Raw genomic sequence first — 25,746 nt, forward strand, 5'->3', positions numbered from 1 at the left:
GGTCCCTTGGAGTCTTTGCTTAGCATGAGGCCACATATGCACAAAGGGACATCACAAAAGACTGGTCAAACAACAAGGAAATTGTAAGCAGAAAAAATACCAGAGATCATAGAGTGTGGGTAGATGTTCAAGTTTTAATCAGAAAAAATGGAAGGTGCTTAGTGATTATTTGGGGTAGTCAGTGAAGACCCAGAAAGATCATGACAGGAATAAAGCTGAGTTAACTTATGGTTTTCCAACACTTGCCCCAGAAAAGTTGGAACATAAAACAGGTCTCAACCAATTTAAAGGGATTTGAATCTACAGATTCAACAATTTCATAACTCCAGCCCTGGTGGGATTTTTTCATAGAAATTGACAAGTTGATTCTAAAATGTATGTGGAAATTCAAAGAAACTAGAATAACCTAAATAATTTAGAAAATGAAGACCAGAGCTGAACGACTTATACTATTTAGAGTTATTATTAAGCTACAATAATCAAGGCATCGAATAGAAGTAAAAATAGAATAGAAATTGGCATAAAGGTGAGTATATAGGTCAATGGAACCAAATAGAGCCTCCATAAATATAGTGCATATCAATTGATTTTCAACAACTGTGCTGAGGTAATTTAGTGTGGGAAAGGACAATAGTTTCAATAAATGTTACTGGAACAACTGGATATTTATATGAAAAGAGATCAACTTCACACTATATAAAAATTAACTAAAAGTGGATCATACATCAGAGCCTAAAAGCTAACATTATAAAGTTTCTAAAAGAATAATAGGATCATTTTTCATGGTCTTGGGTTGACAAGATTTCTTAGGACACAAAAAGCATGAACCATAAATGAAAAACAATGATATATTGGACTTCAGAAAAATTAAAATCTTCTGCTCTTTAATAGATACTTCTAAGAGAATGAAAGGCAAGTTACAAACTAAGGGAATAAATGTGAAATATATTTGAATATATACACTTGTCATATTGACAAATATTGAAAATATTTGAATATATATATATCTTTGTCACATATATATGAATATAGATAGATATGTCTTACTTACCAATAAAAAGATTAGTAACCCAATAAAACAGAGGTAAAATTTTTGAACAGACACTTCATGAAAGAAGATCTAAAAATGACCAATAAGCACAAGAAAAATGGTCATCATTATTATTAGCTGCCAGGAAAATGAAAAATTAAACCACAATAAGATGTCATTCCATATCAATAAGAATAGCTAAAAATTAAAAAAAAAAAACAAAACTGACACTACCAATTGTTGGCAAGGATATGGAGCAACTGGGAGCCCCAGGGAATATAAAATAGTATAACACTTGGAAAAGGTTGTTGAGGTTTCTCACGAAATGAAAAGGAAACTTACTAAATGACCTAATAATTCCCCTCTTAGAAATTCATCCAAAGAAATGAAAATATATGTCCACACAAAGACTTGTGTGTGAACATTCATGGCACCTTTATTCATAATACCCTAATACTGGAAACAGCCTGATGGTCCATCAATAGATGAATGGATAAACAAATAGTGGTATGTCCACACAATGGAATACTATACAGCTATAAAGATGGAATGAACTACAGACAAATGCAGAAATATTAAAACATTATGCTGACACAGAAGAGTAAAAACTAAATTAATGTGTTTATATGAAACTCTAAAAAAGACAAACATAGTCCCTACTGACAAAAAGTAGACAGCTAATAGCCAGGGTGGGGCTGCAGGAATTACTGACAAGAGTCACAACTGGAATTTTTGTGATGAAGAAAATGTCTAGGTATTGATTGTGGTGGTGGTTACATGCGTGTACATATTTGTCAAAACTCATGAAATGTATACTTAAGATGGGTGCATTTTATGTATATAAACCCGACCTCAAAGTTGACTTAAAATGATATGGAGAAATGATCCAGCTGCAAGTAAATCAGAATGTGAAACAATATAAAATTTGATCTCATCATTTAGAGTAAACACACCTACACCTATACACACAGAGGTAATATTGAAAGGAGGAAAAAGAAAGGGACTTCCCTGGTGGTCCAGTGGTTAAGACTCTGCACTTCCACTGCAGAGGGCACAGGTTTGATCCCTGGTCGTGGAACTAAGATCCCAAATGCCTCACAGTGCAGCCAAAAAAAGCGAAAAGACTGAAAGGAAAGAATCTAGCACAAAATATTTAAAATTATTTTGCACCAGTGGCAGGATTTGGACAATTTTATTTCTTGTTAAAATGTTCTCATTTTTATATTTTTTACAATAACTGGTGTTGGTTTCATAATTTGGACTAATAATAAAATTATTTTCCTAAACATTTGCATGTCATAGCATCTCACGGTTGGTACCTTCTTTTACCTTCCTGGTTACACCCAGTTCAGGACTTGGATGACTGTAGTCACTGAGTACACTCACCAGTGTTAAAAGCCCCTCCAATTTCTGTTGTTTCTGGTGATGTTTTCTCCTCTGGCTCAGGAATCAATAGTTTCCAGTATCACCATCCCAGAACATAGGCTTTCACTGGAGTCTGCATCAGGGTCACCAGGAGGACTTGTGAAAACACAGATTGTTGGGACGTTCCCCAGAGTTTCTGAATCAGTAGGTGCACTGCAAGGAAAGTCAAGGTGTAGAAGATTCACAGATGAAGCACATGAAAAGAAGAGACAGTATCAAGTTCCTTCTGTGTTTCAAGTCATGAGCTAGGGCTTTGCGTAAGTTTTCTTCACTTCACCCAGAAATACAGTTTTAATTCAGAAAGTATTACATCCCTATCATTACCTTCAACAATCGAAAGAAAAACAACACAAAGTACAAGTACACATACCTATGTAGCACTATGCTTGAAAAAGCAGACAATTCATAATCTGTAGGAACTACATAAGCAATTTACCATAACTGAGTAAACAATTGGCTTTTTTTTTTAGCAACGTTCTGAGTTCATTATCTTTTTAGTATTCATTATTCTCATTATACAGGAATCACTTCATCAATAGCATTTTAGGCTAAGCTTTAAATACTGGAATAGTAAGTATAACTCCATTATCTCCTATTTCCTAATAACGTGTTTCCATCTTGAGTTCTCCCATCCCCAACACACACTTGGCACTGACTTAGAGTAACAGTAGATAATATGCATTAAGTGCTCACTATGCCCAGACAACTGTTCTAAACATTTCACAGATATTGATCCATTTAATCTTGATAACCACATTATAGGGGAGGTACAATTAGACCATCATTATCTCCATTTTCCATTTTGTTTTCTGACTTCTAGCTCAGTTTGCTGAGCCAACAGCTTACCTAATTGCCTGGCCTTGGATTCAATATGTTGACCTCAAAGCTCATTCTCTTTCCATTTTACCATTTCACCCCCTGAAAACAGCCATGGTAGGATAATTTACAGTTGTGGGAATTCATATTTACTGGGAAATTTGGGGCTTAGGTGAGGACCTTTCAAGAGTAATTTTAAAAAGCGTAATACTCCATCTCCGACTCCCTTGAAATATTCAGAGAACGTTGAAGACTGACTTTCCTAACTTATATTGGATAGGGAGTTGGACATGATTTTATTTAAACATTAAAGGACAGAAAGATGAGATCCCCACATAAATGGGGGAGTTGGGGGCCTGTCACTCCTATCATCAGGATAAGTGAAGGCATCTGGCACCTAGATTTCTAACATGGTCACCTGATTTCAGAAATGCTGCCCTAAGTTTCAGAATTCAACAGTTTGGTTTGGAATCAACTTGAATTAAACTTTTTACATAATTTTTGCAGCTTTATTGAGGTATGATTGACAAATTAAAATTATATTTATTTAAGGTATACAACACGACAATGTGACATAAGTATGCATCATGAAACGATGGGCACAATCAAGCTAACTAACCTGTCCATCACAAAGTTATCATTGTGTGTGTGTTTGTCGGGGGGTGGGGGTGAGAACTCTTGAGATCTACTCTCAGCAAATTTCAAGTCTATAATACATTATTATTAACTATGATTACCACGCTGTACGTTAGGTCCCCAGGACTTATTCATCTTATAACTGTATCCTTTGACCAACATCTCCCCATTTTCCCCAGCCCCCAGTGCCTGGCAACCACCATTCTACTATCAATCAATTGCTCTCTCTCTTTTTTTTTTTTTTTTTTTTTTTTTTTGCAGTCTTCTTGGCTTGGGTGATTTTTTGCTTGGGTTAAGTATAAGGTATAATTTTCGGTAAAGCTTCCCCACCTTTTGTTATTTATATGGCTTGCCCTGGTCCCCACCTAAGGAGAGGGAGAGAAGTGTAAAGATTAGATACAGATACAGATATAGACGTAGAGATATTGACATATCGCTATATATTGATGTAAAACACTTGTCAGAAGAAAATGCAAGGTGGTTATGGGTACATATAAAGAGGACAACACTTGGTGACTGAGTCCTCAGGGAATGATTTCTCCAGGGGAGAAAATGTGAAATGAGTCACAAAGCATGAGAATGCATCAGAAGAGGAGGAAAAAGGAACACGAGGAAGGGAGACCCCCAGAGACACAAGGCACAGAAACAGGAAGCCACAGCGCATTCGGGGACTAGAAATTCCCTCATCCTGTCTAGGGGGTAAAATTTGCAGCAAGAGATGAGGCTGGAGAGGGGGTGAGAGCCAGCTCTTGAAAAGCCTTGTGCCCCTTCATCTTGTATCCTCAGCTACAGGACAGGAATAAGGGCAGTGTTCTTTAAGCAAGCCCCTTCCTGACCATCTCTGGGGAGGTGTCTCTAACATAGCACGTTTGTGTATGCAGTCAGTATTTGAAAAGCTTTTCCTTCGTGTTTCTTGATAAAGAAGGTTTTGCAACATCACTCACTACATTAAAATGCTTTCCTAGCTTCAGGGGACTGAAAGCATTTTTATTATGTTCCAACATTATTTATCCTTCCTGTACACAACAGTGAAAAGCAGAAATCCAAAGAGAAAAATCCTTCTAACGTCTTAACACTGCACCATGGTCCATTTATCTGCTATTGCAGAGGTAGAGAGAAGACAAAAAATGTGGGCGAGGGCAGGTCCTTGCCCCCTACCTTCCCAGGATATATGGACAGGTGGGGACGAGCTCTCAGGACATTCACAACTCAAAATTGAGCCTTCATTCTCACCCATGTCCTGACACCTCATTTCAACAGGACACTTTTCAGACCTGCTTTCCTCTAAGAAGCCCCATCCATTCCGGTCACACTGTCTGCAAGCTCATCCAAGGACAGTCTTTTATCAGAAAGAAAATCATCTCACAGGGTTAGCAATTAAATTGTGTCAGTGGACACGAATTCATTTGTAGGAAATGTATTAATTCTTATTATTGAATAACAGAAACGAATTTTTATCAAAAGTCTCCAAATGGCCTGATGACAGAAACTGAAGACGAATCAATTTAAGGTAATGCGAGTTAAATCAGTGTTTTTCAGACAATTCAGGGGTTGCTCCTATATTTTCAGAAGGGTTACATATCTATTGCAGAGGAGATTTTTAACAACACTCGGGTGGAGAAGACTGTGGTTGCTTCTTCATCATTGTCTATCTGCACTAGAATCTACTGCAATGGACTTTACCATGACCAGGGCCAGCTGTATGCATCTATCTCAGTTGCAAATGGCTAAGTAGTTTATATTTTCCATCTGGTCCCCTGGTTCCAGGTCACTTTGTGTCTTGTCTGTCCCAAAGTCAAGACAAGACAGAACTGAGTCCTAAATTTGACTCTGCACCTCACTAACTGACTCATTTCTTCTCCTTGACCCATTTCCTCTAAAGTGAATTATCGATAATAATTAACAGTGCTTTAGTAAAATAATGTATACAAAATGAAATTTTATATTCATTGTATATACAATGAAAAATATTGTATATAAAATGTTTCACATAGTACCTGGCACATAGTAAGAGCTCAGTGCTAATACTTGTTATTATTTGCTACATTACAATGGCCTCTGTCTGACACACTTCATTGAGGTGTAACTCCTCTCTGTAGTGACCTGGAAATGTAATAGAGTGAGAATCTAGTGTATTGTGTGACATTTTCCCAACACAAGTAGAAAAATGGCCTCCTTCTAAGGAAGGGCCTTTACCTACAGAACCGCTTTAAAATATTGTGCCAGACACTGCAAGCAATTCTAACACATGAAATCTGCGATGTTGAGAAAAACTTGGCAGGGCTATTTCTCTGGGGGCTCTAGAGGATTCAAACAGGAGTCTTGACCTTACACAGCAATGGCATGATTTTTCTCAAGCATGAAGCATGACTGCACACTTCATATAAGAGCTGGAGGCCATGGCCCTGGGAAATTGGAAGCTGGAAAATAAGCATTCGAAAGGTGAAAATGTTTCATCTAGTTATTAGAGGAGGAGAATCATATGTTTGCCAAGAGTAGGGCCTTCAACATCCATGTGGATACGCTTAGCGCATCCACCAAGGTGCCCAAGGCACATTGGTCCAATTGTATCACCCAGCAGGAATGGAGATGAGGATAGGAAGTCTCCATCAGAAAGATCTGTTGATTTTGAAAGGCGTTTCAGTGGGGTTTAGGGGATGGTAGTTTTCCCCCTGATTATTAAGAAAAAAGGTATATTCAGATGAAAACAAGGAAAACATAGAGAGACATAAATAAGAAAATAATTTTCCACCATTCTACCAAGAAAGTCACTGATAGCATCCTGTCATGAGCACGCCCTCTCTCTCCTTCCATTTATACCTTTTTAAACAACATTATTGAGGTATAGTTATACATCATAAATATCCCCTTTGTAATTGTGCAGTTCAATGATAGTAAATTTATTGAGTTGTGGGACCATCACCATAAACCAGTTTCAGAGCATTTTCATCACCCGATAAGATCCTTCATGCTCTTTTATAATTAATCTCCATTTCCTTCCTAAACTCAGGTAACAACTGATTTCTTTTCTCTATATACAGATATGTCTTTTATGAAGAATTTCATATAAATGGAATCATACAATATGTGGACTTTTGTGTCTGGCTTCTCCTGTTTTGCAAAATGTTACTAAGGGCCATCCACGCTGTAGCAGGTATCAGTACCTCATCCCTTTTTAAGGCTGAATAATAGTCCATTGTATGGAGAGACCACATTTTGTTTCTCAGTTCACCCAATGATGGACATTCAAACTGTTTCCAGTTTTGGGTTATTATACACTATGCTCCTGAGAACATTTGTGTGTTAGTTACATGCTTTCATTTCTCTAGGCATGGAATTGCTGAGTCATCTGATAAATTTACCCTTAACTTTTCAAGAAATGGCCAAACTGTTTTGCAAAGGAGCTGTATCACTTTGCATCCCCACCAGCAACGTATAAGGGTCCCCATGTCTCCACCTCCACAAACTCATTATCGCCTGCTTTTGAATGGTCGCCTTTCTAGTGGACGTGAAATCTATTTGACTATTTCTATGTGACTTTATTTAATCCAAGGAATCATGAAGATGGAAGCTCCAGAAATCCTTACCCATCTTATCACATAAGTAAACAAAGTCATGCTTTTCTGCTGATCAACAGAGTTTACTTTCTTTTTGCTCAATGATTTTTCCCCTTGTCTGCATGAACATACTCATGTGTGTGAATGCATATTACATGTGTCATAGTTTAAATTATTCTGAATAAACCTGGCATAGCAAATTGCTGGCAAAGGTGAGATATTCTCCCTTCTTCTGCCCACGCAGACCTTGCTAATCATTTCTGCTGAATGCACACAGGACCGCAGAATCTTTTCCAATGCAGAATTCCAAGCAGCTATTAGCAACCAGTTGGTGATGACACGAAGAATGAAATTGATTTACCATGCTTAATATGTAAACGTCTGTATATTGCTTTTTCATCAATTAAATTTATATCGTTAAGTATGTACTAAGCATATTTCCTAAAATAATTTTCACCGTTTGTAATAGTCTACCATATGAACACTTGATAATTTATTTAACCTTTTGCCTATTTTGAATACATACTTTTCCCCTGGTTTATTTCTATCATAAATGATACTACAGTGAAGATCCTGTATGTTTGTATATCCTAAGAGCAGAATTATTGGATCAAAGAGTAAAAGGTTTTGGAGTCTCACAATGCATCACTAGTATTTTCAGAGGATACATTTCATTTGCCCCCCATTTTTCTGATGGATGGAGGTTCAGGCTGGTAATGGCTCAGACTTTTCCTGAGATGCCAAACAGGCTGTAGCATTTTAAGTTTCTATTTAACCCTTGGAATTTATGTGACCACCCCCCGACCCCAGAAGTTCTTGCTTGGTTTATCATGTATATAAAATTTTTGTTTGTTTTCCTCTTCAAAATGGTAAGAATATTACTCCTTCTTTGTTTCCTTGTCCTTTGTTAAGTTTCTAGCTCTAGAAATAGCCTTCAAAACCTGGTCCAAGAGCTCAAAACCCAGGATTTGTTGAGAGTACTCTTAGGAAAATGTAGCCAGGGAACTGGGTACAGTGGATATGCCAGCTTCTTACATGGGAAAGAGGGACCGGGCTTGGTCCAGCATCCTGCCTCTGCAACAGGATTCCAGCTTGGAAGCAAGTTGAAAAGCTGTTAAGAGAAGCTGATGCACCCGATTGAGGGCATGACCATCATGGGAGGGCCAGATGGCCCTCTCACACCATGCACTATGCTCTGGTTCCTCTTCCGGTTTCCAGGAATTATGGCCAATTCTGAGTCACATCCCAATAGCTCTGAGTCACATCCCAATAGCTCTGAGTCCATCCCATTAGGGACTGTGTATGTCACACTCTCCCTGGGAGGTGAACAAGGTTGTCACACACCATACCCAGAGGCAATGTGGTGGGCAATGCGTTTCCATCAGATTTTTTTCCCCCTAAAATCCTTCTCTCTTATTGTTGAGTAATAATAGATTACTAGTTCTCCACACCTTAGCTTTTCTTAAAGAGTTCAGGCAGACTGATAGGGCAAATGTCAATTATAAGTATTTCCATCATTATTCTCGACTCTTGGAGGCTATGATGGCAAATTTACTTCAGCCATGATTTGGGGTTTATATAGTCCATTGAGGTTATACCAGCAAGCAAGTGTCAAGAGGGTAGGGTGCTGTGCTGTTGACTGCTGTACACCCAGCACATAGTAGGTATTCTAGAAATGTTCTTGAGTGAATGGGACAATGTATGCGAAGGTTCTTAGTAGCCTTAACCCACACCCTGACATACCCCTGACACAATTTCACTCCTGGGTATACACCCAACGGAAATGAACACTAGTGTCCCCCCAAAAACATGTGCGAGAATGTTTACCACAGCATTATTTATAATACGTGACCCTATTAGTAACCCTAATGTTCACCCACAGTAGAAAGGGATGGATACATTGTGATGCATTCAAACAAATGGGACGATGCACAGCAATAAAGATAGAACTAAACACAACAAGAAAACATCGTTACTGGGAGAACATTGAATAAAAGAAGTCAGACCTAAAATGTGTATGTCTTATTATCCCACATATCTGAAGTTCAAAGACAGGCAAACATAATATTCAGTGATAGAGAACAGAGGTGTAACCTTGGGAGATATTGACTGGCATAAGGCTAGAATCAAGAGCTGAAACTGTTCTGTATGTTGACTGGCGTGTTATTTCCATGGATGTACACATACATCCAAACTCATCAAGCTACATGCTTAGATTTATATGCTTTGCCCTATGTAGGCGGCAACTCAATTTTTTAAAAGTGTGTTTCTTGATATGGCATCATAGCTTTTCACGACCTGACTCTCACCTCCCTGGACGCTCATATTTCCCTATGCATATTTTGCTACTTATTACTAACCAAGGAGTGCCTGAATATACCAGGTATTGCTTCACTAACAGTATTTTGCAAGTTCTGTTTCCTCCTCACTCCTTTAAGCCTGGAAAACTGCTCTATAACCTTCAGATACCATTTTAGATGTCATTCCTTTCCAGGATAATCTCTTGGTCACCTTTCCCCCAAGCCTGCATTAAGGCTTTTTTAGCCTTCACAGCACTGAGTATTTACTCTTAACCCAAACTGAATCAAAACTGCCTCACTTCTTGCCTGTCTTTCCTACTGGATTCTGAAGTCACTAAGGGCAGGTGTCCCACTCTGGTTCCCAGCTGAGTACCACGGTGCATTGCCAGGCAGTTCACAGGACCATAATAGATGTTCCTTGAATTGAATTCTGAACCTCTCCTCTCAAAAACCAAGATGTAGCATCAGCAGCCTGGATTTTTCTCCTCCCCAGAGTGTTGGTGTTTATAGGGCTTCTGCTAATGCCACACCAACACGTTCTTTGCACAGGCCCTGTTGGAAAATTAGATCAGGTGGCTTCCCCACTGTAACATATGACACTTTTCTAATTAGGGCAATGTTTAATTTACTGTCTCATGGCTTTTTGAATAAATATAAATTGTCATACTAAAGTGACAGGTGTAAAACCCAGGACAGCTGTGTTAGAGAGGTTAATCTACTGTTAATCAAATCAGTTCTGCCTGACTTTCTCCTGGGGAGGGAGAGATAATGGGCCTGTTTAACTGGAGATTAGCCAGCTTTTGGCTGGAAATCCCTCCGGGCTCACCTGAGCCTCTTCGTGTCTTGTTCAGAATGAAGATATTCAAATGTGCCCCTAATTAAAGTTGGGACCTTCTCTCTCCTTTGACATCCCATGAAGTGAGGACACTTTCCATTGGGCCTTTCTATTTACCAGAAGGGTTTTTCTCTCAATCCAGTTACTTCTGGAATATTCTGGAATATTACTAAACGTGCCCCCCGCATTGTAAATTCTTGCCAGTGATAAATTTGGGTGTCTCTACTCCCATGGCTGCTCCCTACAGCAAAGATGGGGCACTTGGGGTATGATGAGGAGGTGGCCTTGGCCTTAATGTGGTCCCATGAATGTGTCTCTGGCCTAAGAAGAGAGGGGCTCTAGCCAGAAGTCAATGAAACTGTTGGCACAAGGACTTGGAGATTGGGACACACAAGCAGAATTGATTTGGGGTCTAGGAGACCAAGTAGGGATTCCCCTTAACCATTGTCAGGAGCACATCATGGCTTTGGTCCCCTGAGGAGAAGAGCCACGCTTTGTTAACGTCAGGGACTTGCAGCCTCAGAGCACTGGGGTCCTTCGAGGCGTCACAGAAAGCAGCAGCACCATGGTGGGCACCAGCTCGAGGCATGAGGCACCATGATCAGTGGCTTTGCAGGCAGAAAGGTAGATGCAGGTAAGAAGAAACACCCTACTCCGGGACTCCTGGAATTACCTTAAGATTTTATACGGGGGGAGGGATAAATTAGGAGTTTGAGATTAACAGGTACACACCACTATATATAATATAGATAACCAACAAGGACCTACTGTATAGCACAGGGAACTATACTCAAGATCTTGTAATAACCTGTAATGGAAGAGACTCTGAAAAAGAATATATGTATATATATGTGTAACTGAGTCATTTTGCTGTACACCTGAAATTAACACAACATTGTTAATCAACTACACTCCAATGTAAAATAAAAAGTAAAAAAAAATTTCCCACTTACAGATTAATGATGTGATAAGGACAGACGTATCCTTTTGCATCTTTCCAGCCAACATCCCATTGTTCATTTCTCCTGTGACCCTGAATTGTCTCTGGATTTTGGAGAGACAAAACAATGTATCCACTTATTTTCCTGTAACTCACCCAGCATGTAAAACAAATAACAGGGCTGACATATCTGAAGGGCTGTGTTGTGGGCAAAACAAGAAGGCAAGATAGTCTTGCGCTTCTATTTATGGACTATAAACCCTTTACAGTGGCATTGATGAAGGGTTTATAGTCAGTACCCAAGCTGGTTACACCATAAATTGTAATGTTATATGATAAACTGGGACTTTATAGCAGTAGTAGATATCAAAGAAAAAAATGAGTTGGAGTCTGAAAGGATCTATCATGGAAGACACTTGCTGTAAGTTTAAATATTCAAGCTTGTTTTTGTCTTCATTTCATTCAAGCATCGGATAATTCATGTTCTTCTGAGTGGGGATTTATAGATTTACCTAGAGATCGACTGTGTAAAAAACAAAACAAAACAAAACAAAAAACAACAGAAAACAGAAAAACAGAAGGCATCCTGAGTGGTAAATGGCACAGTCAGGACGTGGATAAGAAATAGAAGAGAAACACTGAATGATTCAAGCATTTAGGCTTTCTATTTTTACACTGGCAATGACAGGTAAGGCTTCCCCCCTAGTCTGGGGTTTGCTAATATGGCAGTGTTGTAAGACGTCTTGGTTACTATATGGAGAAACAGAAAATATTTACAAGGGAAATGTGTTGAACATAACTTAATTGCCTCTAGTTTACATTAAAACTAAAAGGAGGAAAATGTCAACAAATGTTAATTTCCTGCTCTCTCTAATGGGCACACACTCTTCCAGCTCCCAATTCTGTCCTTATTCATTATGGAACCAAAATTGCTGATATTTACTTATTACTTATTTATATTTTCATTTGAAAGTAAAAATAAGCTCATTTGCCATAATAACAGCTTAATATTTCCAGTGCTAAGAAACTGTCTTTTTAAAGATTTCTATTAATGGCCTCTCAGAAGAAGAAATTAGAGAGTTTTCACGTTTTGCATAGGGACTATGAGGGAAGTATCGTTAACTTAGATCACGATCATCATTCACTTTGGTGCTTACTTAGTGCTCTAGAAAATAAGGTGCTCTGCATTCACAGAGAGAAGAAATGGCTTGATATTGGCTGAGAGCTAAAACCAACCTGCAAAGATTGAGCACTAAGAAAATCCATTCCAGAGGCTAGGAGTTCAGCTTTGCATCACATTCACAAGCCTGAGACCATCTGCAGTAGACCTGCTACAATGTCCCAAGGAAACTGGCCAGGGGCGGGAGGAATTGTCTGCTCCGAGTTAGATGTGTCAAGTTCCTCCAGTTAAATCACTAGATATTTTGGCAGATATCAGAGCCTGCATGGTCACAGATTGCTTGTACCTGGGTTCCTAGAAGCTCCGGGGTTGCTACTTACACTCTCCCTATTTTCTTAAAGACCTTCCATAGACTCTAAGCTGGAGATCATCCCCCTTGGCCTTGGCTCGGTTATCTGACTTTCCTATTAACAAGTAGCTTTGGCAGGTCACTCATGCTCTTGTTCACAGTGATCCCTACTAACTCAAACCGCTGCTAGAACAACCAAACCTCCCAGTTTTCCTGGGATTGAGGGATTTCCTAGGACATGGGACTTTCAATTTTAAATCCAGGAAATTTCCAACAAACTCAGATGGGTTGATCACAATACTAGTGACCCTGAATTACCAGGAGTGGCTGAGACAGAGAAATTCAGTGAGCAGCTGTACAAATCTGAGTGAGACTCAGAGGAGAGAATGAGGAAGTAAGAAAGATACAGAGCTATCTGTGCAGAGGTGAGCTGTGGGCGACGGGGAAATCTCTCACTGATGGGGTCTGGAGCAGGGAAGAAAAATCAACATCACCTTGCATGACAGTGTGGATGGATTGGAAATGGCTGCCTGGAGTTATGTGTTGAGAAGTATTCTGAGGTTGTTTAACAAAAGAAACACGAATAATAAACTTCACAAAGTGAAAGAAAATGATAGCAGCAAGTGTATTACTTAATACCCAGACGTGAGAGAACTGACTAAGAATTGGACGTGACGACCATTCAAACATTAATTTTAAAATGAACTTCTAAAAACTCTTAACTAAATAAACTAGAAGCAATCACAGCCAGTGAAGAAAATGAGAAACAGAAAACCTACAACACTTTGATATAAACTATGTTTTGTCTTTTTTCCTATGCATAAATATATTCTAAACAAATAACACTGTTTATACTGCTTGCCAACCTATTTCTTTTGTTTGTCTTGTTTTGTTCAAAAAGACTATATTTTGAATAACATCTCTGTCATTAAATGGTATTCCATAGCTTTATTGCAGATGGCTGTGGAGTGTATTGTTACACAGAATATGCTCAAATTTGCTCTTATTGTTAGATATCTGATTGCTAATATTTACCCGTTTTTGACCCACAAACATGGTAGTTTCATATGATACAACCTAATAACACATTTGCTCCTACCCCAAGCTAATAAAAGTTCCTGTAAGAACAATGGCAACATGCATTCTTGTAGCTGGGTGTGCACACTTCCATGGTTATTTCCTTGCGGGGGATTCCTGAACTTGAATTTGCTAATTCTAAGGATAAACTCTAATCCTAAGGATGAAAAGGAGTGGCTTGGTGACTTGTTCAAAGCTAGGGATAACTAACAGAGCACCCGGAACAGTGCCTCCCAAAGTCACCTCTTGTAGTTGAACCGCAGTCCCTCCAGCCACCCCCCACCCCTTGCCAGCCAGTCCTAAGATAGTAAAAGCACCTGATCTTGCCTGAGATGCAAACCTGATAAGACAAGTACCGGCATTTGTGTTCAACATCAGGAGGGCGCAGCTGAGAAGAAAGGGCGCGGCTGGATCCTTCTGTGATGCTGGATCAGAAGGAGGTTCTTCCCAGTTCAAGCAGCTAATCACTTTCCTTCCTCAGCAATGTATCACTTCACTTGTATTCATTACTGTTACAGTACAGAGAAATGTGTAACAAGGGCTTACAGCTGGTTTCACTCTTTTCATTTCAATAAATGCATTCAAAAATATCATTTTGTATCACCACCAAAAAATCCACCATTTTTCTCACAGGTACTTAGGCCACCCCAAATCATCCTATATACCAATGGTACAGGGGACATTCTGGTAAACAGTACATTCAAAGATATTCTGAGGTCTCTTTTTATTCTCCTAGTGTTTAAGAAAAACAAAATCTGATGAACATGGTTTTTGCTTTCAACAAAACTGCATACTACAGGTATTTAGAACTGAATTATAATTACAGTAATTGCCTCGGAGTCTTCTCCAGCTTGGAAAAGCTTGCGCTGCCCCAAGGGTAGAGGATTATTAACAGCTGTGCCTTGCTTTGTTAACAGCTCACAATAGCCTTTGCAAATAACCCACATATGGGCCACTTCCCTTCATCCTTAGGAAGGTGTTGGTTTGCAAGCTGGCCCTGTACACGGAGGACAAGACGAGACCCCAGAAAGAGGCAGCCGCTCCAGATTGGTAGGTGGCAGGTCTCGTAAGCAAGGGAACTTACAAGGCTTACCTTTCCTTTTTTTAAGTCTCAGCATTTTTTTACTCGTAAAAAAACGGGAACTTACCTACAAGGCTTGTCTTGGTTGGGTGCGAGACGAGCAGATCTCGGCATCTGTCCGCCAGAATCTTAACAGTTTCAACAAATATCGTTTCCAGACGGTCTCAACACCTTACTCTCTCAAGGCTGCATCTTTGGAAAGCTCCCACTGTGGAAAACAGTGGGCGGAGTGTACATTTCAGGAACACAGGAGCCTCCCAATGCCCGGGTCCTGACCGGGTTCAGCTCGCGGGTCAACCAGAGGTCTCATCCTCTCCGTGACCTCCTCCATCACTTTCCCGGGGGTACCGCCCCTTAGCATGCTAATCAGGCTTCCTCACAAGGTCTTGAGCTGTAATCCTTGGTGGCTCGCACCCTCGTCGCTTTGCAAAACGGCTCACTGAGGTCTCCAGCTGACCATCCTGCTCCCCCCAGTTTTCTGCCAGCCCCGGAGCGAGCAGAGCAGGGGACACCGCAGCCCTTCTCTAACCCCGGTTCTTCTCCCCGCTTTCTAACTTGAGCTTCAGCCACGAGTTGGGCATTGGTTGCCGGCAGACCCGCCCACAGCGTAGGCCAGCCCAGTGCGCACCGGGGCCCGGCGTCTGCCTTCTCCGCCTGCAGCACCCTCTGCGCGGTTCTGCAAACAAGGGCATCGGGTCAGACAGCATGTTGTGGGCACCCCCACACTCAAGCGGCGGTCAGCAAGCATCTGACATTCAGGACACCCCTCCCCACATAGAGGTCTATGGTCAACCCGGGATCTCCCGGCAACGGGTGTCTCTTTCCCAAGACCCATTTCTTCGGTCTCCTGGGTGGCTTGTCAAGCATTGGTTTGCCAACTGCCCCGTACGCAGAGGACAAGGAGAGACCCAAGAAAGCTGCAGGCCCCTCCAGATTGGTAGGTGGCGGTTTTAATAAGCGAGGGAACTGACTTACCAGGCTTGTCTTGAGCGGCCACAAGACGAAGAGATCTCGGTACCTGCCCGCCAGAATCTTAACAGTTTATGCGGAGGCCTTCACTTGGGCTAGGCTCCTATTCAGTCTAGGTGGTCTGAACACCTCGCTCTCTCAAGGCTGCATCCTTGGAACAGCTCCCGCTGGGGGAACAGTGGACAGAACGTGTATTCCAAGGACAGGGGAGCGGGTGAGGACCCTTTGATTGCCCGGGTCCAGTTTGTGGGTCAACCAGCAAGTCACGTCCCCTTGATGACCTCTTTCATCAGCAAGTCACGTGTTAGCTCCGTTTTACACACGAGAACACTGAGACCATGGACGTTTAACGGCTTGTCCATTTCGCCCAGAAAACTTGGGAGGGAGCTAAGTTGGTAAGTCGTGTTTCCCTACAACAGTGTTGTGTACCTCACTGAGCAGCAGTGGGAGAATCAGATAGCGTATAATCTAGGAAGGTCTTCATTCTTGTCTTGTCAATGAGAGTGTCTTTTATCTGCCTGCTTCTGCTCTCCTGGTCTGTGTCAATCCTACAACACTCAGCTGACTTGTCCTGCTGAGATTTTTCTTTTTAAGCCAGTGGTTCTGAATGTGTGGTAGAATCACTTGGGATGCTTTTAAAATATACTGAATCCTGAGCAACCCCCCCCCCCCAGAGACGAGGGTGGTGCCTAGAAATTGGTGTTTAGAAACGCAAACACTCCAGGTGACTCGAAGGTGCTTCCTGGTTTGAGAACCACTGCTTTTCCAGCCTTGATGCTACCCACGATCTTGTTAGAAATTCAGAATCCCAGGTTCCTCTTACCCTTCTCAATCAAGTTCTGCCTGATAACAAGCTCTCCACATTATTTGTGTGTACGTTAAAATTTGAGAAGCACTGCACCATAAGGGCAGGTGTCTACCTTGTGCATGTAGTTTATGTCTTATAGCATTCTACCTGAGGTTGAGAACTGAACTGACCCTGAAAAAAAAACGCAATTAATAGGTGAATCAATAAATGGGTCTTACCATTTAGGCCTGAAGAGGCATGGATGACCTTCTTGGTCTCATCCAAAGGACTTGAATATCATGATAGAGCAATCCAAACTTTAGCACATGATTTTGAGTAGGATGGAGTCCTTGTAGACTATTCCTTCAACCTGAATGTTAATTGGGACCCTAGATGGTATTAGTCTTTATAGCAGTGGAAAGAGGTTTGGGAATTAAACAGCCTCTGTACTTGCTGCATGGTCCTAGGTAAGTACTTAACCTCAATGAGCTTTTCACTGTTCTTGGGAGAATGAAATGAATTTATGCATGCAGAGTGACTGATGCAGGCTAAAAGCTCAATGAATGGTAGTTCAGAGGCTACAAGTTGTGCGATCTGGGGAAAACGTTTAAAATCGGTGGAAACCATGTTCCTCATCCTTAAAATGGGGAGAAAGATGGTAGAGATGCCTCGGTATTACATGAGAAAACGCTCTTGCAGAAACGTATTTAGCAGGATGCCTGGCATTTGAAAAATGCTCGATAAAGGTTTGTTATATTCATCAGTATTATCATCATCATTACTTCCTTCTATTTATGGCATATGTACTTAGATAGGTCTTGACCTTCTGGCCTAAAAGAAAAGACAGACAAAAATTGGAAACACTTATTGCTTCTGGTCTTTTCTACTTTTTCCTTCCCTTTTCCCCCAACTGGTTGAGCTATATTTTCTTTGTTTCCCGCTTTTCTCTGATGTACCTAGAAACCATCACCCTCATTTCCTTCAGATTTCACGTCATTATTGTGTTCTTAATGTTCATCTCCCCCAGTGTCTGGCATCAGGAATGAAATGGGATTTGAAGAGGGAGATAATCCTGGTGATAGGCCAGGATTTTAATCACCAGGAAGAAATCAGCAGTGATCAGGGTCATCAGGGAAGCACGCAGGAAACGCACATGAAAATGACACCATTTCACTTAGTAACAAAAATGCACGGGGAACCGGGCCAAAGTGTGGTAGTCAAGTTTAGGGATGAAAGATGGCAGAAGACCCATCTCCCTGCAACTTCCCGGCTCTAAGAAGCAAGATCTCACTCCAGGCAGCTGCCTAACACATTACATTGCATTTCTCAGCCTGTATTCCTCCTGAGTGAATATTCCTCAGCCTTGAATCTATGGCTTTTATAAAAATAGACATTTCCAAAAGAACAAATTATCTAGCCTTTTCCCTCCCGGCCCCTCACCCTACCCAAAGTTGGAGAATCACTCTGCAGCCCCTCTCTCTTGCACAGAATTATCCAATTATCTTCTAAATTATAAAAGGGAACTCTTCCCCACCAACTGTTGGTGGCAGGGCCAGGATGCGCAGTGTTGCAAAACTGTAGCAAAAAAAAAAAAAAAAATGTAAACAAAAGAATCCAATGGAACAGGGGGCAAGCTGTCCACATATGCCGATCCCAGCGGCTTCAATCGAAGGCGAATTGCTTCCCCAGTAAATGAAGCCAGTGCAACTAATAAACTCAGGCACTAATTGCTGGCTGCAGATGTATTAACTGAAGCAAATGCAATGCCGGCAACCATTAATTATCTAATGAGGCCAGTAGTCTTCCGATGAGGTGGGGACTGATTAAATATTAAAGGGTGGCATATGGAAAGTGCCAGGAACAAAAGATTTCAAGCTGGAAAAAAAAAAAAAAGAATGAACGAAGGGGAAAAAAAAAAAGAGTTCTTTCTTTCTGTTCTTAAAGACAAGAGCCATCTCTGTGTCTGAGAAAGGTAATTAAAGTCCCATCCCTAGCACAAGTCTCAAAGTGAGTTCAGTGAAACCTGACTTCTGAAGCTTTAGCGCAGATGAAAAGGTTTCACATTAAAAGAGGGTGACAAAAACATTCCGATGTAAAAGCACTTGCCTCTTTGTTTAACCCTTAGAGCTGGGGTGAGTGCCTGCCTTTTAGCTATTTCTTCTGCTTTTCATTCAGTGGAAGTGAACTTCCTGACTGCATCAAACCACGACGAGGCAGGTTCATGGATAAGGTTCCTGTGGAAGCTGTTCCCAGCTTGGTCTTTAAGCTTTCTTGTAGGGCTTGCATATTAAATCATAAAAGAAATTACTCTTTCCAGGGCACTAGCAATATGCGTGGCACCCTGCCAAGCCGTTGACACGTGTGATCTCATTTTATCCACACAGTAACTTGCAAGATAGGTAGTTATTCACCACCATTTTAAAGGCAAGGCATTTGAAGCTTAAAGGGGTAAAGTGACTTGCTCAGGGTCACATAGCTAGTAAGGAGGAGATCTAAGTATTAAATCCAGGACTTTAGCTCTAATGTTTAGCTCATAATCATTGTGCCATATGCCCCCTCTCCCCCAAATAAGGGCAGTTTAATTGTCAAATGATACACAAAGTATTTGACACCTGCTTCCAGTAAAAAGTAGGGAACAGATTTAAGTGGTTATCTGATTGTCCCTTGCAAGGGTCCAACTTTTAAGAGTGATTGAAATGTAAATATAGTGATGTCTTCTATGAACCTCTGACTCCTGAGAAGATTTGGTGTGACCAACTGTACAATTTTCTAGGTCTGAAGTGTTTCCTGGGGTAGATAGCACTTTTAGTGCTTAAACCAGGCAAACTGGGATGGCTGTTCACCCAAATAGATACAGATAAGAGTTTTCTCAGGTCCTCTTAATTAAAAACCAAAGTTACGTTTAAGTGACATTTTGTAAACAGGTTTAAATCAAACTTGCATTCAAGAAGGATGTAATTGACTGGCAGGGATGTAGAAAAAGACATTTGGAGGGACTTGAGTTATGACCCCAGATTTGCCTCTATCAGCTGGTTAGTCATTTTTTCCTCTACATCTACGCTCCTCATGCAGAGATGGAAGTGACTGATGAACTGATCCATCTCTACATTTTCTTGCAACTTTAAATTCCTAGGAGTCCAAAAGGGGAAAAAAAGAGTATTTAAATCATTGTCATTCATGATAGTAACCAACATTTAGGGTACTTCTGTTTGTAGAGTATTTTATCTTGCATTATTTATTTATATTCTCAGACAACCTTGAGATGTAGGCAAGCTTTTGGGTATTATGTTGAGAAAAGTAACACTCATTAATTTGGAGTTGTTATAGAAAGGTTATTGAAGTGACTTGCATTAAAACTAAATCAAGGTCATAAGTTAAAACCACAGACATTTCTTTCATGCCTGCCCCAGTTATCAAACATTGCATATCTTAGACATTTTAATGGAGGCAAGATATATTTTTAAAAATCCAAACTTAAAAGTGTCTTATTGCTTCTTTGTACTGGAGACAAGACCACTTGTTCTTGTCAGATCAGTTCTCTGCTCTTCCCCAAATTCTGTAGCCCAGTGTCCCCTAAAATGTATTTCATACCACACGCCTTCAGCAGGATGCTACAGGAAAAAAGAAGAAAGGTTTTATACAAGTACAGGTGCGCGCAACAACGTGGAGGACTCTCGGAACAGCCAAATGGGTGAAAGAGCAGCTTCATTTTCCAACAGGCAAAACTAATGTGTGGTGAGAAGATAAGCAAACAGCGACCGTTGCTAGGATGGAAAAACATCCGAAAAATGATTTCCTCTGGGTGAGTGGGTGGGAGTAGAGATTGACAGGAAGGGGAATTCAGAAACTTTCTGGGGTGATGAACTTGAGTCATACAGATCTTTGCATTTGTCAAAATTCTTTAAAAATTCAAAATAAAAAAATTAATTTAAATTATAAATTCAAGTTTAACAACTCTTTTAAAATCTTTAAGATGTGCACCTTTTGCCTCATGTAATTTCTGCTACAATAAAAAACAGTCATAAAATATGTTGAAGTCTAGTTAACAATATACATGCTGAAGTATTTGGAGAGTACTGATGTGCTGCAATTTACTTTGAAATTCTTCCAAATATAAGATGGGTTGATGAATGGATAAAAGAATAAATAGATGGATAGATAGATGAATAGATAGATACATAGATGGATGAATGGATAAAGGCACAAATAGGTGGATAGATGGATGAATAGATAGATATTGTAGATGATGGATAGATAGATAGATACTGTAGATGATGGATAGATAGATAGATATTGTAGATGATGGATAGATGGATAGATAGATAGATAATAAAACAAATACATCAAAGTCTTAATTGTAGAAGCTGAGTGGTGAGTACATGCGTATTCACTGTACAATTTTTTCAACTTTTCCATTTGTTTGCAAATTTTCATGATAAAATGTTGGGTAAAAATAAACTGATAGTAATCTTAAAAAGCGTTCTCTATTTAGGAAATGCCGAATGCTGTTTATCACATCTTCCCCTGGGGGTGTTTAGAGCTCAGAAACATATTAAAGACTTTAAGTTTTGTAGTTAAAACAAAATAAGTAAACTTTATTTAGCCTAATATTTCCTTAAAGTATTTTGTTAGGAAATTCTTGGTTTTATTTATATTTTTTGTTTGTATTGGTGTTGCATCTTTAGCTCTTTACTACTCTTTGTGGTGCACTAGACAATCAGAATGCAATATTAACATGTAGAATTAGGTATCCCATAAGAATGTATGTTGTCTAGAATGCATTCAGTCATGGTTAGGGTATGGCAGTTATTAGAGTTGGGGTTCTTCCCAAATCAGGCAGAGGAGTTTCATATTTTGAGCCAGAAATATGAAACTTTACCCAACTTAACTTTGCTCACCTGCAAGTTGGGTAACGTGGTCCTTTCTTTGCAGGAATGTTGTGAGCAGTAAATGAGTTAATTATGAAATGTGGCTACCTGTAAGGAAGAGTAAATGATGTCAAGAACATCCATTGTTGTTGATGAAAGTGTCTGAGCGAGTAGGATAAACACAGATAAATCCATACCAAGACACACTATAGTGAAAAATCAAAACAGCAGATATTCAGAGAAAAATTTTAAATCCCTATAAAGAAAAGGTAGTCATGTGCAAGTAACAATATTCAAACCAAACTTATCATCCACTTCAGTACATACCAGAAGAAAATGAAGTAGCATCTTCAAAATTCTGAGATAGAATTAGAAACTACCCACATGCTTGTCAACAGTGGATAGGTAAATAAATTGCAGCATATTCATACAATGGAATAATACACAACTGTGAGGAAAAAATGATCAGCAGCTATATACAACAATGTGAATGGAGGAAGCCAGACACAAAATAGTACACACCTTGTTCTTTTATTTACATAAAGCACAAACACAGACAAAACTAAACTATGCTGTTAGAAATCAAAATATTGGCTATCATTGTGCTAGTGGTAGGAAAAGGAATGGGAGCCAGTGATGGAGAGAGATAATGAAGATAGCTTTTGTGTACTGGATATATTCTGTTTCTTGATCTTAACTTTACACTCATAATATTTGCACTTATCGAGCTAGCTAGCTTTATATCTCCAGTATAAAAATTAAGAGACTTGGAGACAGATCCAAAAGTCTTAACGTGCTAACATTTGAAATTCTTAAAGGATAAAAAGACTCAGACCAAGGAGAAATGAAACACAGAAATAAAAGAAGAAAACTAAGTGAACCAAAGAAAACCATGAATTATCAGATCACATCTTCTCAGATAGAACACACAGATTCACAGACTTCTAGTCAATCTTAGTGAAATATCCAAATCTCAAAGATAAAAAGAACTTTTTTTTACACACTTCTGATGAAAAGAACAGACTCCAAACAGGACAGAGAGTTAGGCAGTTTTCTGATGTCTCTCTACCACACTTCATATCCTTTGAGAAAAAAAAAGGACAATGATTAAAGTATTTTAGAATCTAGTCAAATATAATTCTAGTTCAAGAGTAGAGGAAAACCTGTTTAAAGAAGTTGGTTGAGGAATTACCTTAACCAGAAGAAAATGAGATTAAAAACAAATCTCTCCAGATAGGAAAAGACAAAGTATTCAACAAATCGAGGTGGGCAATGGATCTTGTAATATGGTAATTGCACCTAATGGGTTAATGTTACTGTGACTGGGAATTATGGTTTGTGCTTTTATGCTTCTGTTTTGAGAATCTGGAAAAATTTAATAATACTCTGGAATTGAATTTCTAGATGACCTAAATGAAATGTAGGAGTTGAGAGTATCAGGGGGACAGAATGAAGGACTTTCAAGGCCTTGGAAGGAAATAGTTAATAGACAAGGAGAACAAGTAGCAGCATGGTGGAGACATGGCTAATTATGGGTACTTGGTGTGATGTATAAAATATACGTTTCAACATGGCTGTTTAGTAAAGAAAAGCTTGGAGGACAGAGCTTCAAAGCAGCAGTCCCAAATTTTTAAGAAGGATAGAAAGGCAGTATTCTGAATTGCAATATTTTGAATCAAGGTTGGTTGTTGCCCAAACTTTAGAGTGTTGAGGTCGGCCAAAAAGCACGTGTATCTCAGGTGTGTGACAACACATGGGGATGGTACCGTTGCTTTCTACAGGGAGTGAGTACAGAAGGAAAACAGACACAGGGAGAAAGGAGAGAGTCTGTTGTGTCGAGGGCTGTGGTGAGTGGACCTTGGAACACGAATCACATTTTCAGAGAGGGAAGTCACAAACAGACCCCCCAGGTAGTCGGAGAGAAAGGGCTGTGAAATAAAACCCAACAACCCATGGCTGCAAATCCCCTCAGTGTGACCAAGGTGCTGAGAAGTTTTACTGCCAAAGAGGAGAGTGTCATATTCTGGAAAGCACATGGCTCCCCAAACGGATTTGCCTTCAGCATGAGGACGATCCTTCCCCAACCCCCATTTTCTTTTTTGATAATCCCCCTCTTTATTATAATCTTCTTAATATCCATCTGTTACCCTTTAGGCAGAGGCTTCTTAAATTCAAATATCAGGCTATTTTTATCATAGACGAATATGTAAAGCAATAGAAAACAGTTTAATGGATTATGGAGCCCGTGGCCCTCTTTAGCATCATTTCCATAATGAAATCCACTTAGCCTCCATGTTGCCACAGTTGACTGTTCACACAAATGAAGGGTGAACATTTCCTTCATGTAAGATATCCCAGCAAAGCAGAGTCTGAGACACCCACCTGTGACAGTCACGGGGCCTTCCCCCTCCAGCCTTGCAATGGAAGATTATGTTACCCCCTGTTTGATTCAGCGAAACTCAGTGGCATGTGGGATATTGTTGTGTGCCTGGGTTTTGTGAAATGGAGAATGGAAGGCAGTTTTTATGGAACAAGGCCTAGGGAGGAGAATTCTTTTCCCTGGGGAATTAACATGACCAAAACCCTTAAAGATTTAATGGGATAATATTAAGGAAAGATATAATGTAAAGGAATTGGAGGCCTTGATGCTTCACTGCCATACTTCAGGTCACATTAGATACGTTGTTTGTTTGTTTTAATTAACAGATTATGACCTCAAACTTTGATATAATAACATAAAGCTACAGAGGAAAATCCATCTTGCGCACCTGGGCCCAACAAGTAAATGTTGCTTTGTAATGAGGTGGATAATGAAAATGTTCTCCTACATTTTTGAAATCTGTTATCCCTAAATTATAGACAAGATGATGCAAACTTGAAAGAGTGCAGGGATTTAGGCATGTGCAGCCTGGCCCCTGAGTGTCTGCCCCGTCCTAAGAGCCATGATGGCACCCAATTGGTCCCATAAATGAAGGAGCCCTCTGGCCCTCTTTCAGAAGAGCCTGACCCTACAAAACAATTATTCATGTCTTGGGTGATTACTGTTGAATCTCCAGGAAACTATTGGTAGAATTGCTTTCCTTCTCCTGAACAAGATGGTTAGACCAGGGTGGAATGATTAAAACAGAAGCTAAAATAGAGTCCTTACTGTGTGTCATGGTAAGACTTTTCAACTATTACCTCTTTTGTTTTTAAATTGTGTCTATGGTAACTTTTATTATTACCCCCATTTTAAAAAAGAAAGAATCAAGGCTCAGAGGAACTAATTGATATAGACAGGTTTTACTGTTTATCAACTATTGGCACTTGTACTAGAGCCGGTGCTGCCTGACTCAAAATCTAAGCTCTTAAAAATTCTAATCTTAATGCTTTCATAGAGATGATAAAAATCTGACTCCTCGTCTTCAGATTGTGAAACTGATATTCATTGAGAGATGCCAGGACTTGTCTGAGGTCATACTGACTTTTTGGCAGTTGAGGTTGAAACCTAGACCATTTGGTGAAAATTATTCTCTGTAAATGTAAAAGAGTATACAGATGGGGCTAACTATTCCCTGGGAAAGTGTATCTAACAGGAAGTGCTCTCTACTACATTAGTAAAGTTGACTGCATTTCTCTCCAAACCTGCAGTATTGGTTGAGCCAATCTATATCACTTGGTTTTCAAAAAGAGAATGTGAACAAAAAGAGCCGGGCTTATACTGACCTCTTGGATCAGCTTAAGTCATCTCTGCTCTTATTAAAACAGGCACTAGGTGGATACAAAAGAAACAGCTGTCTGAATGGTACGGTTTGAGGAGTACCAGAAACAGTCTTGCCCTCATCAGGTTACTTCTTCTGCCTCTCAGCCAAAATATCTGTAAGATTATTGGGAATTAATCCTCTTAGTTAAAATCTATTCATTCATTCACTCATTCAGCAATCATTATTTTATTATATTACAAGTTTTTAATTTTT

Source organism: Balaenoptera physalus, assembly GCF_965194825.1.
Source record: "Balaenoptera physalus genome assembly, chromosome: 16".
NCBI lineage: Eukaryota > Metazoa > Chordata > Mammalia > Artiodactyla > Balaenopteridae > Balaenoptera > Balaenoptera physalus.